Source organism: Cricetulus griseus (assembly GCF_003668045.3).
Source record: "Cricetulus griseus strain 17A/GY chromosome 1 unlocalized genomic scaffold, alternate assembly CriGri-PICRH-1.0 chr1_0, whole genome shotgun sequence".
Classification (NCBI taxonomy): Eukaryota; Metazoa; Chordata; class Mammalia; order Rodentia; family Cricetidae; genus Cricetulus; species Cricetulus griseus.
The window spans coordinates 256,497,052-256,513,460 of record NW_023276806.1 but is presented as its reverse complement, the minus strand read 5'-3'; the positions used below and the strand labels follow the sequence as shown (position 1 = coordinate 256,513,460).

Sequence of the window (16,409 nt, the reverse complement as noted above, 5' to 3'; positions counted from 1 at the left end):
TTCGGTGTCAGCAGCCTAGTGTGCCTACACTACTCCTAGTTTATTGTCCTCTATGGGGAAACAAACAAACAAACCCAAATATTCATTTCCTTGGTCCAAATTACTGTAAGAAGTTACTCTGGGAATTTGAATTTCTTAGAAAGCATCATGTGGGTTTTTGGTGGTTGTGTCTGTCCTTTAACTCAAAAGAGAGAGACATGGAGCAACTCACACATAAAAACTGGACTAGCCCGGACATTGGTGGCACACGCCTTTAATCCCAGCGCTTGGGAGGCAGAGGCAGGCGAATCTCTGTGAGTTCGAGGACAGCCTGGTCTCCAGAGCGAGTGCCAGGATAGGCTCCAAAGCTACACAGAGAAACCCTGTCTTGAAAAACCAAAAAAAGACTTGACTATCTATTAAAACGCAGGGCTAGGGGGTTGGCTTGGTGGGTCAAGTGACTGCTGCTGCACAATCGTGAGGACACGAGCTCAGCTCCGGCACCTACCTAATAAAAGGAAAAAATGAAACATGATGGTGGGTGCTGTAAACCCAGCACAAGGGAGAACAACACAGGAAGACTCTGGAGCTCACCAGCTGGCCACTGAGTGAATAAGCTCCAGATTCAGTGAGAAATTCTGTTTCAAAAATTAAAGTGAAGAGGACCAGAGAGAGGCCTGACTAGGTAAGGACACCTGACACCAAGCCTGACAATCCAAGTTTGATCCCCAGAAACCACAGAATGGAAGCAGAGAACCTACTCCCACAAGTTGTCCTCTGACCTCCACACACAAGCAGTAGTTCACAAAGACACAAATAAATAAGGTTAAATAAGTAAATAAGGGGACAAAGCAACTGAGGAAGACACATAAATAACATTGACCTCTGGTTTGATCTTGTACACACAGACACACAGACAGACACACACACACACACACACACACACACACACACACACACACACACACCACCTTAAAAAGCATGCCAGTAACTGCAATCTGGCTGTTTTTAGTCCCTTTCCTAGAAGAAAAAAATCTCAACTACATTTTAGTATCATCAGTTCCCTTCCAATATGAAAATCTAAAATTACAGTTAGCCCACAAGATTCATGGAGATTGTAGGCCTCTTCCCTGTTCAGCCACACAGTTTTCTGAGTTCAGAAATGAGCAGAGGTCCACCACCCTTGGGACAGAACAACATTTTATGCAGCCTGGAGTCTAGCGCACCTGTCTGGATCTGTGTGTGTGTGTGTGTGTGTGTGTGTGTGTGTGTGTGTGTGTGTGTGTGTGAGTATCCAAAGTCAATAACAACAAGAACTTTCTCCCAAAATGCCCATGTGGCATAAAGCACCTCGAAATGACCTAACATCTTGCTAAGCACCTTATCACTGCCCAGACAAATCGCAATATCCCACACATGACTTCTCCACAGTTAAGTGGGCAAGGCCACACTGGCTTTTGGGTCCCCTTCTTCTCCCCGAAGCTACCTGCTACCTGGGAACAACAGCTTAATTAACCTAAGCTTGACTAAGCATTAGATCATGCAGCCAGCTGGCTGGAGAGGGAACTTCTCTGATGAACTGAAATTATTTTGGGTGCCTGAAAGTACAAGCTCCCTCTCCATTAGCACACATAATTAGGATTTTTTAAAAATATATCTACAACAGGTTTGCAGAGGTGGCTCAGCACTTAAGGGTACCTACTGCTCTTCCAGAGGACCTGAGTTTGATTCTGGCATACCACAACAGGAGGTTCACTGCTGCCTGTAACTCCAGCTCCATGGGACCGGACACCTGCGGCCTCTGCAGGCATCCACACTCAGGAACACACCCTCACATGCAGCCTCATGCACATGCACGATTTAAAGTAATTTCAAAAACAAATATGTAAAGCGAACAAACAAATGAACGAACGAACGAATCTACAGCAGTGGCAGACCCTCCTAAGTGATGGCTTGCATGTGATGGCACAGTTACCAGCTGCTTAAGGGCTTTTGTGGAATGCCAACGTACAAATCCATTTCTCCATGAGAAGACAAAAAACAGAAGTTAATCAACTCGCCCCGAGTCCATGAAGCAATTTGGCCGTTGGCCCAGGAAGACACTGTCAAGAGCTCTCTGGGTCCTCACTCCACATAAGATAAGTTTAAAGCCGGAACCCAAAGATCTAGCCTTTTAAAACTATTAATAATAACCCCAAATGCAGAAACAGCTAGAAATTGATACCCTATCCATTTTTCTCTTCAGAGACCTTTGCCTCTGCCCTGAGCATCCAGCCACCTTGGAAGTTCAGTCACTTTACAAATGCCCACAAATTTGAACCAACTCCTAAATGCAAGGCAGTTTTAGCACTTCTTGCCCCATCAACTTCATGGAGCATTCTTCTAGACACTCACACACCCCGAGAAAAGCCAGCACTTTTGTGTTCTTACGATCAAACTATCCCTCAAGGAAGGAAAATAAATTCTAAATAAGCTTTGTTTTCATGCCCACACATTTATATGTGCAGCACAAAGCACAACGCCCTGTCCCCTCTATAATTTAAACTCTGAACTCGACAAAAACCACAGGCCCAAGCCAGTTAACAGAGAGCTTTCTGCACTGCTCACAGAGTGACTGTTTTCACAGCAAGCTCGTGGAAACACTCTCTGATATTAACACATGCCTGCCATGTGGATGCCTGCTTACCAAGCTGTGAAAAGACCCATATTCACCCTGGAACCTGCAAAATTAATCTTCTCCATGCTTATAATGTAAGGCAAAGGCGCTCTGTGTGTGTGTGTGTGTGTGTGTGTCTGTCTGTCTCTCTCTGTCTCTCTCTGTCTCTTTCTCTCTGCCAAGCTGCCTTCTAAACAATCAGTTGGCAAAAATGGACATGCCTAAAAGGGCGGGGCCCAAAGGGGTGTGTCACTCCGGGTACCAATTCCTGTAAACCAAATCCCAACACTTATCACAATATTTTAAAGAGAATGAATTATGATTCTTGGACCTTCAAACCTTTATTACCAGGAGAACATTCTCAGTTGAATGGAGGTGGGTGCTACTATGACTTGATTAATGGCCAAAGCAAGACAATAAAATAAATTCTATAAACGTTAAAAAGAAAAAAAAAAAAAAAAGAAAAGAAAAAGGACCTGAATGACTGCTCTTGGCTTCCAGGTTAGACACATAAATAATTCCACCCTGGAATAAACACACATGAGGAATTCTTCTTATTTACTCTCCCAGCACATATACCAATCAGGCTCACCGGGTTAAAGATAACAGCTAATTTGTTTAGCTAATGCCTAGTTGGGAACACTAATGTTTCTAGCTAACTCAACTCTCAAACTGCCAAATATCAACCCTCAGTCCTGAAGTCACTTCAGGACTGAGGAAAGAAAAAAAAAAAAAAACACATGGAGAGGGGGGTTTGTTTTTTAACCCATTTTTTCCCTGCTAGGATCAAAATCTGTTTGCATAACTAGGAAAGGCTTAACTGACTTTAGTTAACCCCAGTGTGGTTGGTTATACCTTAACCCCCTAACCAGTTCCTGGCCAGACCACCCCACTCCCTTCTCAAATGATCCTGGCCAAGTTCAACTCCCAGCACCAGCACCCATGGAAGAAAAAGTATCTGCAGGAACCAATAGGCTCAGCGCCAAGAAGGCAAGCAAGAGAAGGCAAAGACAGCTGCTTTAACTAGCTAAGTGCTGGATCTCCTGCATCTTGTCCTAAGCGGACCAGAGAACACACTTCCACACAGGACTCCTACAGGAAAAGTACCCATGGTGCAGAAGATTGACGACAACCGGGACCACCTAATCTCCTTTCTTAAAAAAAAAAAAAAAAAAAAAAAAATCACCTCTATTGCCTGAGGAAAAGACCAGCAAAACTGCTTCAACCAGGCCATGCCTGGACTGGTCATTCCTAAGTATGGCTTCCACACATTTCACAAGACAGTCCAAGGCCACGAAAGAGCAAGCACTCACTACAACACAACCTTTCACTTGCCAAAGCAACATTTGTCTGGGGAAAGTTTGACAGCAAGCTGATCTAACCGTCCAATGGAAGGCACAGGGAAGCCAAGGATGGCAGACACACATGCTCCAGGCCAGCGCTGGCCAGAGGCTGCCTGCCTCCGTTAGCGAAACGGTGGTTCAGTGTGTAATTTCTGCTTCTTCACGGCAGTAACTTCACAGACTCCCAAACTGAAGTTGGGGAGGGAGGGGGCAAGTTTGCCTTCTTACCCACTTCTCCCACCTGGGTGGCCACACTTACTTCTGGGGACTACCCTGCCCCCACAGAGCCCGCAGACGCACATATATACACATATGCATCATGTCAAAAACCCCAAAAGACACATCCCTAGGGTCCTGCGGTTTCTTGGCTGGAAGAATGAAGGCTTTATAATATACCAACCTTCAATTTCAAACCCACTACCGTCACCCTTTAAGCTGGGGTTTGCCAGTTACACCGCCCACCTCACCCCTCCCCCTTTGCTGGGATGCTGTGAGCCGGGAGAGGGAACCGGGAAGAAGACAAGCAGGGAAAAGGCCCTGCTAACGTACTGAAAGTAAAAAGGCCGCGGGAGACTTGTCTTTCTCTGTCCCCCGCAGGCTTCCCTCCGCACCCCACCCCCATCTTCTTACGGAGCATCCCCCGCCCCAACTAAATTTTTTAAATGAAACTTAATAAGCTTCTCGCCTACCTTGGCTGTTTCGGCAACAAGTGCCGGGGCAATCCGACCAGACGACCAATCTCCACTTGGGGGGTGAGATGGGGGACGAGCCGAGCTGATGGAGTAATTTCAATATTAATTTATGTCAGCCGCCTTCTCGCAGCTACTCATTTACAGTACTGCCCTCAGCCTGTAAACAAATATCGCTCCGCCAGGAAACATACTCCCCAGATGCAAGCCCCTCTCCCCAAGCAGGGGACCTAGCCCCTCGCCCCTCCTTCCCACAGCACGCCCCCCTCCCCCCGAGTCCCGGATGGGAAGCTCAAGGTTTTCCAAAGCACCAACTCACCACCTCCAGTCACCACCACAGCAAGAAACTTACTCGGTCCGGTCTACGCCTCAACCCTCCCTCCAGGAAATCTCCTCTCCATATGCATTCAGCCTCCCCGCAGGAAATCTGCTCCCCCCCTCCCCCTCCCCCTCCTATATACATGCACACCCCCCCTTCTCCTCCCCACGCGCCCTCCCCAGCCAGAAACTTACTAGCTCGCAAGCAAGCGTGCAGGCTCTCTCGTTCTTGGAAACTTACTCCCTGATACAGCATCACCAGCACCCCTCGTTCCCCCCGCCCCCAGGCCCTGCTCCCTTCCCTGCCCTCCAACTCCAAACTCTCCGCATCCAGCCACTCTCTCCCTCCCGGGTGGAGATTTGCAGCGCCCGGCTGCGCGCGTGCATCCACCCTCCTCCCCTCCAGGAAACTTACTCCCCATCTGCATGCACCGCCTCTCAGCCATCGCTTAGAGGGAAGGGGGTGTGCTGGGGAGACAGAAATACATATGTATCTCTCGCCCCTCCCCCGGCCGCAGCCCACTCAGGGCCGAGCGGCGCTAACCTGGTCTTACCTTTTTGCACGGCCCCCTCCCCGAGCCCTCGGGATCCGCTCCCCAGCACCCCAACCCACCCCCTTTCACCCATTACCCACCCCTAGCAACCGTTCCTAAGCTCCTCTCGGCCTTTTTTTTTTTTTAAATCCAGGATGCAAATTCCTCCCCTGTCAGCAAATCGACTGTCAAATTATTTTCTTGCAAAAGGAGAAAGGCGGGGTGGAGTGGGGGGGGTCAAAAAGAGGGGGGCAGACAGGCGGGTAAAGGGAGGGAGAGGGACAGAGGAGGGGAAAGATATCCCTCCGCAGAGCTGGGGCTGGCGGCGGGCGGGGAAGCAGGAAGTAAGGTGTCCAGCGCGCGGGTTCTCCGCCGCCGCGCCCCCGCCGCCGCCCTGTCCCCGGGGCGCCGCGCTCCGGCAGGCGCGGGCGCCGGGTGCATTGTTCGCAGCCTTCCCCTGGCCGGTGCTCGGCCCACTTTTTTTTTTCTTTTTTTTTTTTTACGCGCTCTGCGTTGTGTATGCGTGAGCTTGCACCTTTTGTAAGCTGGCGAGTCTCTGGACGCAAGACGAGGGGACCACGAGCCGAGGACCTGTCAGTCCCCGAGTGCAGCAGAGTCTCAGATCCGGGGAGGGGGTGGGGGAATCGAGGCCCCCGTGGGGTGGGAGGGGTGAGAGAGCAGCTTGGTGGCCGCGAAGCTGCCGCCTTCCCACCCCGGACCGCTTGCAGGATTGCTTCCTGCGTCTCTCGTCTCGGTTATTGTAAAAGGCGCGTTGCAAATCTAACGACTCGGGTTGGGAGATTTTTGTTGTTGTTTATTTAAGGATTTGCAAAGACGCCAAGGTCCAGGCGGGCTGCAGGAAGGGTTGTACCTCGAACCCTCACCACCACCACCACCACCACCACCACCACCGCATCCGGGTCTCTGTGAGGCCTGGGGGTGCTCCCGGGAAGGGATCTGCGGGCTCTGGAGAAGCTCGCGCCTCCATCCTCGGCCCCATGGGGGCGGGGAGAGGTCTCCATCTCCACCGGGCCTGGGAGGGATGTTGCCTAGGAGAGAGGCGGGCAGGAGGGAGGGAAGAGAGGAGGGGGCGCGGGTGCGGCCCTGCGTCCGCCCCTCGCCGTGCGCCATGACTGTGGAACGTGGTGCCGGGGAGGAGGGCCCGCCGCCGGGGGGCCGCCCGGGGCTGCTCCGCATTGGTTGCAGAAACCCGAGCCCTGGAGTCGCTCCCCCTCCTTGGGCTTGTCTCCTCCTCCTGCTCTGCGGGGGAAAACCGCTGCACCCAAACTGAGAGCAGCTGCGAGCAAGGGGGCAGGGCCCCGGCTGGCAGGCTAGCCAAGGGTTCGAACCTCCCTCGGGGGTCGCTGGTCTCGGAGAGGGGCATGGACCCGAACAAGACCTGGTCCCGGGGCGGCAGATCAGGCCAGGTGCCACGACCCTAGCCCAACATCCCGGCATCTTCAGCCATCTCCCTGCTTCTCTTCTGGTCTGAGGAAATGTGTACCAAAGATAGTTCAACTAAACCAGCCACCTCGCGCGGATATCTGGGTGTCGGTCTCCGAGGATCCCCAGGACAACGAGTCTCCTCCCCCCTCTCTCTCTTTCTCTCTCTCTCTCTCTTTCTCCCCCCACGAGGAAAAGTTACACCATCCTTTCCCTCCGCAGTGTGGACCGTTGTGCCGCCCCCTTTCTCCCCAAATCTGGCGCGAGATAAGCCACTGTCCCCATCCACTCCACCCCGGGCTCCGGGTGTGGACGGCGGGAGAAAGACTATATGGGAGCTTAAAGCATGAGGTCATGGGTTGAAGAGGCTGCTGCCAAAAGCTGCGGAGGTGGTGTGTATGCGCGTGCGTGTGTGGGTGTGTTTGGAGGGGTAACGGTTCTCCATCTTCAGCACTGGGAAGTCCTCTCATCTAATCCTGTAAATTCTAAAACACCTGAGCCTGAGAGGTCCCCTGAAAGAAACAGGAAGGGGCTCGGGTCTGTTTAGCTCAGTAAACCTCTGGTCCATATCTGATCCTTTCAACCGAGCAAAGAAAACCTGGGGACAGAGAACAGGGTCGCAGGGGGCATAGCCCTACTTTCTCAATCCCCTCCTCCCATCTGGACTGCGGCCCTTGAGTCCCACACCCTAACTTACTGCCCTTTAAACCCTGCAAGTCCCTCCCGGCTGCTCTCAGAATAGAGCAGGTTCCGAAGCAACCCCTCCCCCGGGGGAGAGGGAGATTGTGCCTCTGCAGCCCTCTCTCCCTTCCGTCATAAGCCTTGTCATTGCTTTATTCCAGAGTGGGGGCTTCCTAGGCATTCACCTACCCGATTTTTCTAGACCTTGTTGGACAGTCAATGTTTCAGACCACCGTCCCTATCTCCAAGAAGCCTTACAGAAGTTACACCTTCATCTCTAACTCCCCGGGGTTGGCGGGTCTTTCTCTAGACCCTCTGGCAGCCTGGCTGAGACGGAACTAGTCCTAAGGAAAGAAAGCCCTTTGCTAAGTTTGAGAACTACCACTGCCGGGAGCCTGATGTCCCCTGAGGGAGTTGGCTTGGATTAAATCTTCTGAACTCTTGGTTTCTTCAAGAGACCTTGAAGAAAGCAGTACCTGCAAACCTGAGCTCCCTTGCCTCCAAACCGGAGCACACATGCCCATACACCAACAGGAGAGGGAAGGTCTCTAAAACAAAAGCCCCTCCCTGGGGCAGATAAGACACCCGAACAGATAAGGAGTCCCTGGCAGCAGACTAAATTAACTGGCCCCAGGTCACATACAGACATTTACAACCCAGGTTTGCTGGGGCTCCTAGACCACAGGCTGCAGAAGGCTGGAGATTTGCTTCTTGCTACTACACAGCCACCTTCCCAACACCATGCTTACTTAGCCCACCAGGTTCACCCGGAGCAAAGAGGCAGTATTGCTAAATAGTTAGCCCAGCAGACTTTGAGCAACCTCTCTTTGGAATGGTGGCACCTACAATAAATTGACATGGTGAGGCTTAGAGGAGTTAATATTTACAAGCCCTAAAACAGTGCAACAAGTTCTTGTTTGTTTTTAATGGAGTCTGGTCACACACACACACACACACCAAACACTGGAAAATTTTATTCCCAGAATCTGAAATTATTTAAACAAAATTATCTTTGTCCTAAATGATTGGAAAATAATAAAGACATAGATAATAGAAAGACCACAGTCAATCAATGAAATGAACTCTTTTTTTTTTTTTTTTTTTTTACAATTTTATCTATTTTATATGTGTCTGGTTAGAACATGGAGGTCAAAGGACAACTCGTCAGCAATTGGTTCTCATCTTCCACCAAGTGGGGTCCAGGGATGGAACTCAGGTCATCAGGCTTGGTAAGAGGCACCTTCACTCACTGAGCCATCTCACCAGGATTTGATCAATAAATAGACTCTTAAAGGCAACCTACAGAGTGAGATACTCAATCCCCTACAGTCTGTATTCTAATATACACTCAATCTGTGGTTAGTTGGTTGCTTGATTAATGACAGAATCTCACTATGTAAGCCTAGCTATCCTGAAACTCTCTATGTAGCCAGGGCTGGCCTAGAACTCACAGAGATCCACCTGCCTCTGACTCCCAAGTGCTGGGATTAAGGGCATGCGCCACCACACTTTGATACAAATTTTTTTAAATGAGAGTCAAAGGGTTAGAGAGATGGCTCATGGGTTAAGAATACTGGCTGCTCTTCCAGAGGATCTAGGTTCAATTCCCTGCAACCATATGGTGGTACACGACCATCAGTAACTCTAGTCCCAGGGATCTGACATCCTCTGGTCTCCATAGCATTGCATATGTGTGGTACACAGACATACATGGAGGCAAAACACCCATATGCATAAAATTATTTTAAAAATGAAAAGAGAGCTGGGGGTTGGTGGTGCATGCCTTTAATTCCAGCACTCGGGAGGCAGAGGCAGTGGAATCTCTGTGAGTTTGGAGACCAGCCTGGTCTACAGAGCGAGGTCCAGGACAACCTCCAAAGCAATACAGAGAAACCCTGTCTCCAAAAACAAAACGAAAAGAGAGAGAGAGTCAGAGAGGGGGTGACTGACATTAAAATACTATCTCAGATCTTTTTAACTGAATCAAACTAAAAGGCATCCTAACCCCTGTTCACAGCTGTCCCTAGAAACTGAAGCCCAGCAACCACTGAACAAAATATGTAAGTTCCTGACAAAGCTGTTAGATTTTGATTGTCAATTCTTGGCACTTACCCCATGGTAAGACTTTCTGGGCTAGAGAGATGGCTTAGCGGTTAAGAGAGCTGGCTGCTCTTCCAGAGGATAGAGGTTCAGTTCCCAGCACCCACAAGGCAGCTCACAACTGTCTGTAATTCCAGGTCCAGGGGCTCTGATGCCAATGTACATAAAATAAAATTAAATAAATTATTTTTTAAAAAAGATTTTTAAAAATTTTAAAGAAAGACTTTCTGGGTTTTGTTTTTTGTTTTCTTTGTTTTTGTTTTTGTTTTTTGAGGCAGAGTTTCTCTGTGTAGCTTTGGAGCCTATCCTGGAACTTGCTCTTGTAGACCAGGCTGGTCTTGAACTCACAGAGATCCGCCTGCCTCTGCCTCCCGAGTGCTGGGATTAAAGCGTGCCACCACTGCCCAGCTATGGTAAGACTGTTTTAAATGTGATTATTTCTCTTCCTCTTCCTCCTCCTCCTCCTCCTTTTGAACAGGCCCAATTCATTGACATGGTACCAGATTTAAATCAACAGCAAGAAGCCTCCTCTCCAAGCTCTACCCCGTCCACTCCATTTTCCTGAAGCAGAAGCAAGCAGATTCACAGGGGGAAGATATGGCCAACTGCTTTCCAGTGGAGGCCATGAGAGACTCTTGAGACATCCATTTAAATCTTTATGTACAGATCTCTTTTGCCTGCCCTGGCGGGGCCACCTTCTTACTCCCTCCCACCATTACCCTTTTCACTCCCTTAACCTCAAACAGACTCTGTTGACAACGGTTACCTGAGATACTGACAAATGAAAATGACTGACCAGTTTATGGGTCCTTCTCTTCGGCACTAATAACCTCTAACATTTACTGAGCACTGTGTGTGTGTGTGTGTGTGTGTGTGTGTGTGTGTGTGTGTGTGTGTGTGTGTCCTTGTGGGTGTATGCTGGGTATGCTTGCATGTGTATACACGTTCATGTGACAGCCAGGCATCTTCAACAACCTCTCCTCACCTTAGTTTTTGAGATAAAGGGACCAGCTCCCTATTTCGGCAGCCATAACAGCCGAACACGTGCTCTATACCTTGTCTTGGTCACTAGGAGGTCAGATGCCTGCCTCATGTCAAGGAACCAATCAGAAGTTAGCTGGTGGCGCTATGCTTTACGGCTCTGGGTGTGCTTTACAGACAAGTGCACAGCAATGACTCGAGGAGCATAGCAACCACCCTGGGAGGGCCTATGGGCCATAACAACCAGTTGACCAATCAACAGAGGGCAAGCTCTCCAAGCCTGGAGGCACACCAATCCTGAGCCTGTTCGTGCCCCTAGACACTCCCCTTATGCTGCCCTATAAGATCTCTATGCAGTAGCTTAGCAGCGTCTTTTCTAGCCATCCACCATGGCGGGTGGATGAAAGACCCGCGCTAACATGGGGTTAGCTCATTAAACAACTGCAACAAAGCCTCATGCTGTTTACATCAAGTTTCTGCCTCTGCCTGGTGATTGGGGTGGCCGCAGTCCTAGGCTGAGATCCTGGGGGCCTGAGTCTCCGGGGGTCTTTCAGAGACAGGGTCTCCCACTGAACTTTGAGCTCCCAGTTGAGCTAAATTAGCTGATCATCCAACCTCAGGGCCCCTCATGTCTTTATCTCCCCAGGGTTGGAGTTACAGGCACACACCACATGCTCAGACTTTTATGTGGACACTGAGGATCTGAACTCAGGTCCTCATGTTTGCCCAGCAAACACTTCACTAACTGATCCACCTCCCCACCTCCCTTCCTGAGCTCTTCCTGTGTGCTGCATACTAACACAGATAATCATCTGCCCTTAGCACCATCATTACCCTCAGTTTATAGATGCAAACCCAAAAGGAGGCTGAGGGAGCCTTATGTAATCTTCCCCGATGTTCCACCAGACCATTCTAACTGTTTCCTTGCCCCCGAACTCCAACCCGCTCAGTTCTTTGCAGCCTGGGCAAAATTCTAGTAGCCTGCCTCAGAAGGAGCACCCCTTCCAAGTCCATAGACTCACCCAATGTACTGGAAGAAGGACTCTTTCACCCCCTGCTCACCTCCACCCAGCATGGTGCTCATTTCATTTGGATGTACTAAGTGTTGGTTTTCCAAAGAGAAAGTTCATTTCTGAGGCCACGTGGGCTCTTTGCCTATCTCAGAGACAGATCAGAACTGAATGAAAATGGAAATGCAGCCAATTTGTAACCAAATGTTTTAGACCTGGCCATCTTTGGTGGATTGCTCTAGGAGTAATTTTTCTGTTCTGAAGTTAAATAACTGGAATTATTTTTATTAAGTTTTACCATTTTATGTGCATGGGTTGTTTGCCTACACATATGTATGTATATATGTATGTATGTATGTATGTATTATGTATGTATGTATGTGCACCATGCACATTCATGGTTCCCAGGGAGACCAGAGGAGGATATCAGATCCCTGGGACCGGTGTGGCAGATGGTTGTGAGCTGCCATGTGGGTGCCGGGACCTGAACTGGGGTCCTTAGGAAGTGCAACCCATCCTCTTAACTGCTAAACCATCTCTCCAGCACCTTAAATGTCTTTCACATATGACTTTGCTCTGAAATGAAAGTTTGTCCTCTGAGAGGAAAAAAAATCTGCATTTCAAGGAAAAGATAAAATCATCTATTTAATAACTGCAAGAAAATGAACCCTTCCATATAATTCTTATCTTTGGTTGTCTCTGTGTGTGTGCATGTTTGTGTGTGCAGGTGTGCATGTATGTACTAATGTGTGCCTGTGCAGATCCGTGTGGCGGCCAGAAGACAACCTCCAAGTGGCTTGCCTTAGGCGCTACCCATCTTGCTTTCTGAAGCAGGGCCTCTCACTGCCTGCAGGGTCTCTCACTGCCTGCAGGGTCTCTCACTGACTGCAGGGCCTCTCACTTGCCTGGAGATTGTCCATTAGGCTACAGAAGCTGGTCAGTGAGCCCCAAGGGGAACCCACCCACTTAGCCTCCTCAGCTCTGGGTCTTTATAGTGGGCTTGGGGTCACACTCACACCCTCATTATGCTTACAAAATGAGTACTTTACCCATGGAACTGTCAACTCTGTCTTCATGCTTTTCTTTGTGTTAAAGGTGGAGCTTCCCAGATGCTGGAGAATTAAGACGAGAACACATCATGAAATACCATCCTTGGGGGTGGAGAGACGATGGCTCAGTGGTTAAGAGTACTTGCTGTGCTTGCAGCCGACCAGAGTTCAGTTCCCAGCATCCATGTTGGGCAGCTCACCACCTCTTGTAACTCCAGGTCCTAGGGATCTCATACCCGTTTCTGGCCTCTGTGGGTACCGACAGTCACATGTTCATACACACATAAATAAAAATAATTTTCTCTTTTTCTTTTTTTTGGGGGGGGTTATTTGTTTTTTGGTTTTTGATTTTTGGTTTTTTTGTTTGTTTTTGCAAGACAGGATTTCATAGCCAACACAGTAACCATCATAATGAAGGATTTACAGAACTCCCATTTTAACCAATATCCGCAGCCAGTATGATTTACCTGTAGTCACTTCAACCCCAAGATTGTTAAGGACGGATGGTGTTTAGAGAGCTGGTTTACCAGAGGCCCAACTGGCATTTGTTTAGTAATACTGAGAGATGTCTATCTCAGTGTCAGGCAAGTGTCTAGCCTGAGAGAAAATTCATTCCAGGCTGTAAACCGCCTCTCAGTTTAAGTCATACCAAAAAAAAAAAAAAAAAAAAAAAAAAGAAAGAAAAACTAAACTAAACTAAAGTTCAGGATATTGACTAGATTCTCTGCCTCTCTGTCTCTCACTGTCTCTCTGTCTCTCTGTCTTTCTGCCTATGTCTCTGTCTCTCTCTCAATTCATTAAGCTATCCTGGTCCCTCTGCCTTTCTGAATGACCTCTAGCACAGCTTACCCATGTCTATATGAGTCCTGGTGGGAAGCTGTCAGGATGACTCAACACTAAGGGCACAGGGCACCAAAGCCTCAACTATGGAGCTGGTTCCTCTGAACCCATGTAAAAAGCTTCATGGAATGGTCTGATCTTTTAATGTAAATTATTATTTTCAATTTTTTTTTTTGTGCACTGGCTATTTCATAACTCTATCCAATGTATCTCCTGACTGCTGAGTTAGCTCTCTGGTCTCCATAGTTTGTTGCATTTTTCACTCTGAATGTTTCTAGTTAATTTTTTTACATTTTCTTATTTCTCTGGTGAGAGTTACCTTTCTGTTTGTTCTGAGAGCATCCATCTGCATTGCTTTAGTGACTGTTTGAGAGTGTGTTAGTTTTCTTGAGGTCAGTGTCTTTTAATTTGTTAGATGAGATTTCCTGGGTTCTTTGCCAGTTGAATAGTTTGGGGTTCCATTCTGAACATCTCAGTGTAAACCCTGAGAGTGCCCAGATGCAGAGTCCAACCAAAGTTTCAGTACAATGGAATTCAGAGAGGAAAACCCAGCAGAAACAAGAGAGACAGGAGAAGGACAGGATCCACAGATGTGCTGTGTCACGAGTGAGTCATCCTCCCCCTCACACACACACACACATATGCACAAACAAACCAAATAAAAATGAAAACTACTTTGAAAAAGCTGGAGAGATGGCTAGTGTTTAAGAGCATTGGTTGCTCTCACAGAGGAGCTGAATTAAATTCCCAGTACCCACATGGCAGCTAACAACTATCTGTAACTCCTGTTCCAGGGCATCTGACGCCCTCTCCTGGCCTCCATAGGCTCCTGCACACACAGTGTGCTTAAACTCTCTCTCACACACACATGCACACACACAAAATAATAAAGAAAAATCTAAAAAAAAAATAAGTCAATAAAAATGACAAGGACTGGAGAGATGGCTCAGAGGTTAAGGCTCTTCCCGGGGTCCTGAGTTCAATTCCCGGCAACCACATGGTAGCTCACAACCATCTGTAATGAGATCTGGTGCCCTCTTCTGGCCTGAAGGCATACATGCAGGCATAACTCTGTATACATAAATAAATAGATAAATAAATAAATAGATCTTTAAAAAAATGACTTAAGAGCTGGGCACACACTTTGATCCCAGCACTTGGGAGGCAGAGGCAGGAGGATCTCTGTGAGTTTGAGGCCAGCCTGGTCTACAGAGTGAGCTCCAGGACAGGCTCCAAAGCTACAGAAAAACCCCTGTCTCGAAAAACCAAAGAAAAAAAGACTTAAGATTAGATTCCTTCACAGATTTTTCAGGTTTATATTAATGTTACAAACTAGTGGAACATAAAAGAGTTTTGTTAGGAATACTTCTTCCAAAACCACACACAGTATATATGCATATAAGTTCATGTTGAATTCTGTTGCTTTTTTAGTGAATGAACAAAGAGGCATTGTTCTGCTCTTTTTTAAGGCCAAAATATGTGGTCTTGGTTTGTAGACTAGAGTCATCTTATCAAGTTAGTAAAATGTTTTTGATAGCTGTGGCCTAAAGCCTCTAAACACTAGCCCTGTATTATCTCTCTTTCATTGGGAACTCTAGTGTAGCTAATAAATAGCCCAGACTCCAGTTTTCCTTTGGATTGGTCAAGGCCAATGCCTATCAGTCATTACATAATTTAAGTATCATCTCTGCCATTAGTTTATATTTGTGTAGCTTTTCATAGTTTACAGAAGATGCTTCCACATATTGTCAGATTTAAATTTTTATTTTACTTTAACTAATGTGTGTGTAGCTGAGTGCATCTATGTGCACCAGGTGTGTGCAGGAGCCCTCAGATGTCAGAGGAAGGCATTGGCTTCAACTTCAATAGGGGTGTTTATTGCTATCAGAAAACATTGCACAATTAACACATAGTCACTGTAGCAGCTCAGTTGCTGTTGGGGAATTCCAGCCTCAGAAAGGCTGCCACATACTCCAGAAAGGCTGACACATGACTCCAGGTGTTGTACCTTAACAGGTTTGAGTGTTAGGAAGTGTATTAGTCAGGGTTCTTTAGAGGACATATAAAGTGGGAAATTACCAATACAGAGCCAGACAAAGATACAAGGGTATTTAATAGGGAAAAGCCTTACTTACAGAGGGACCTAGCCAGCTGGTGGGCAGCAGTCTGTACAGCAAGCCAAAAAGGTGAAACCAAAAGGAAACCCAGCCACCTGAATCTCTCATTCTACATCACCCTGACAACACTCTTGAAGGCGTGGTCGGGCACACCTTTAGCCAGCCCCTAAGCAGGAAAGCAGGCGTGGCTACAGGTTCCCCTACAGACATTATATATATATATATATATATATATATATATATATATATATAGAGAGAGAGAGAGAGAGAGAGAGAGAGAGAGAAGGAGGAAGACTGGGGGACCACTTATTTGAGTGGTTTACAGGTGTAAACACTGTAAACAATGGCTGTCTATCAACAGAAAGTCCAAGAATCCAGTAGTTGTTCAGTACATGAGGCTAGATGTCTCAGCTGGTCTTCAGCATACACCAGAATCCCAAAGAAGAAGGATGTAATGCCAGTGAAGGATTGGGCTAGCCAGAAAGGGCAAGCAGGCAAAGAACAGAAGCTTCCTTCTTCCAAGTCCTTTATATAGGCTGCTGATGGGGAATGGTCTTCTGTGTATGTTTGTCTTATTGGTTGATGAATAAAACACTGTGGCCAATAGGGGAGTGAGATAGGCGGGTCTAGGAGATGAGGATTCTGGAAAGTGTAGGCAGAGAGGAGTTGC

The 16,409-nt window shown here is 47.8% G+C and overlaps 1 protein-coding gene across 31 annotated transcripts in view; it reads right to left on the bottom strand.

Moving 5' to 3' along the window:
* Positions 1–6,093, bottom strand: part of Trerf1 (transcriptional regulating factor 1) — a 217,429-nt gene extending 211,336 nt beyond the window's left edge. For 15 of the 31 annotated variants that reach the window (XM_027389131.2, XM_035451630.1, XM_027389135.2 and 12 more), the window contains exons 1-2: positions 5,181–5,335; positions 4,668–4,752 (exon numbers count right to left, since the gene is read on the bottom strand). The gene's annotated coding sequence lies outside the window, so the exon portion shown is untranslated. The other 16 variants (XM_027389134.2, XM_027389126.2, XM_035451625.1 and 13 more) reach the window with 11 other exon arrangements.
* Positions 6,094–16,409: the final 10,316 nt, after the last annotated feature.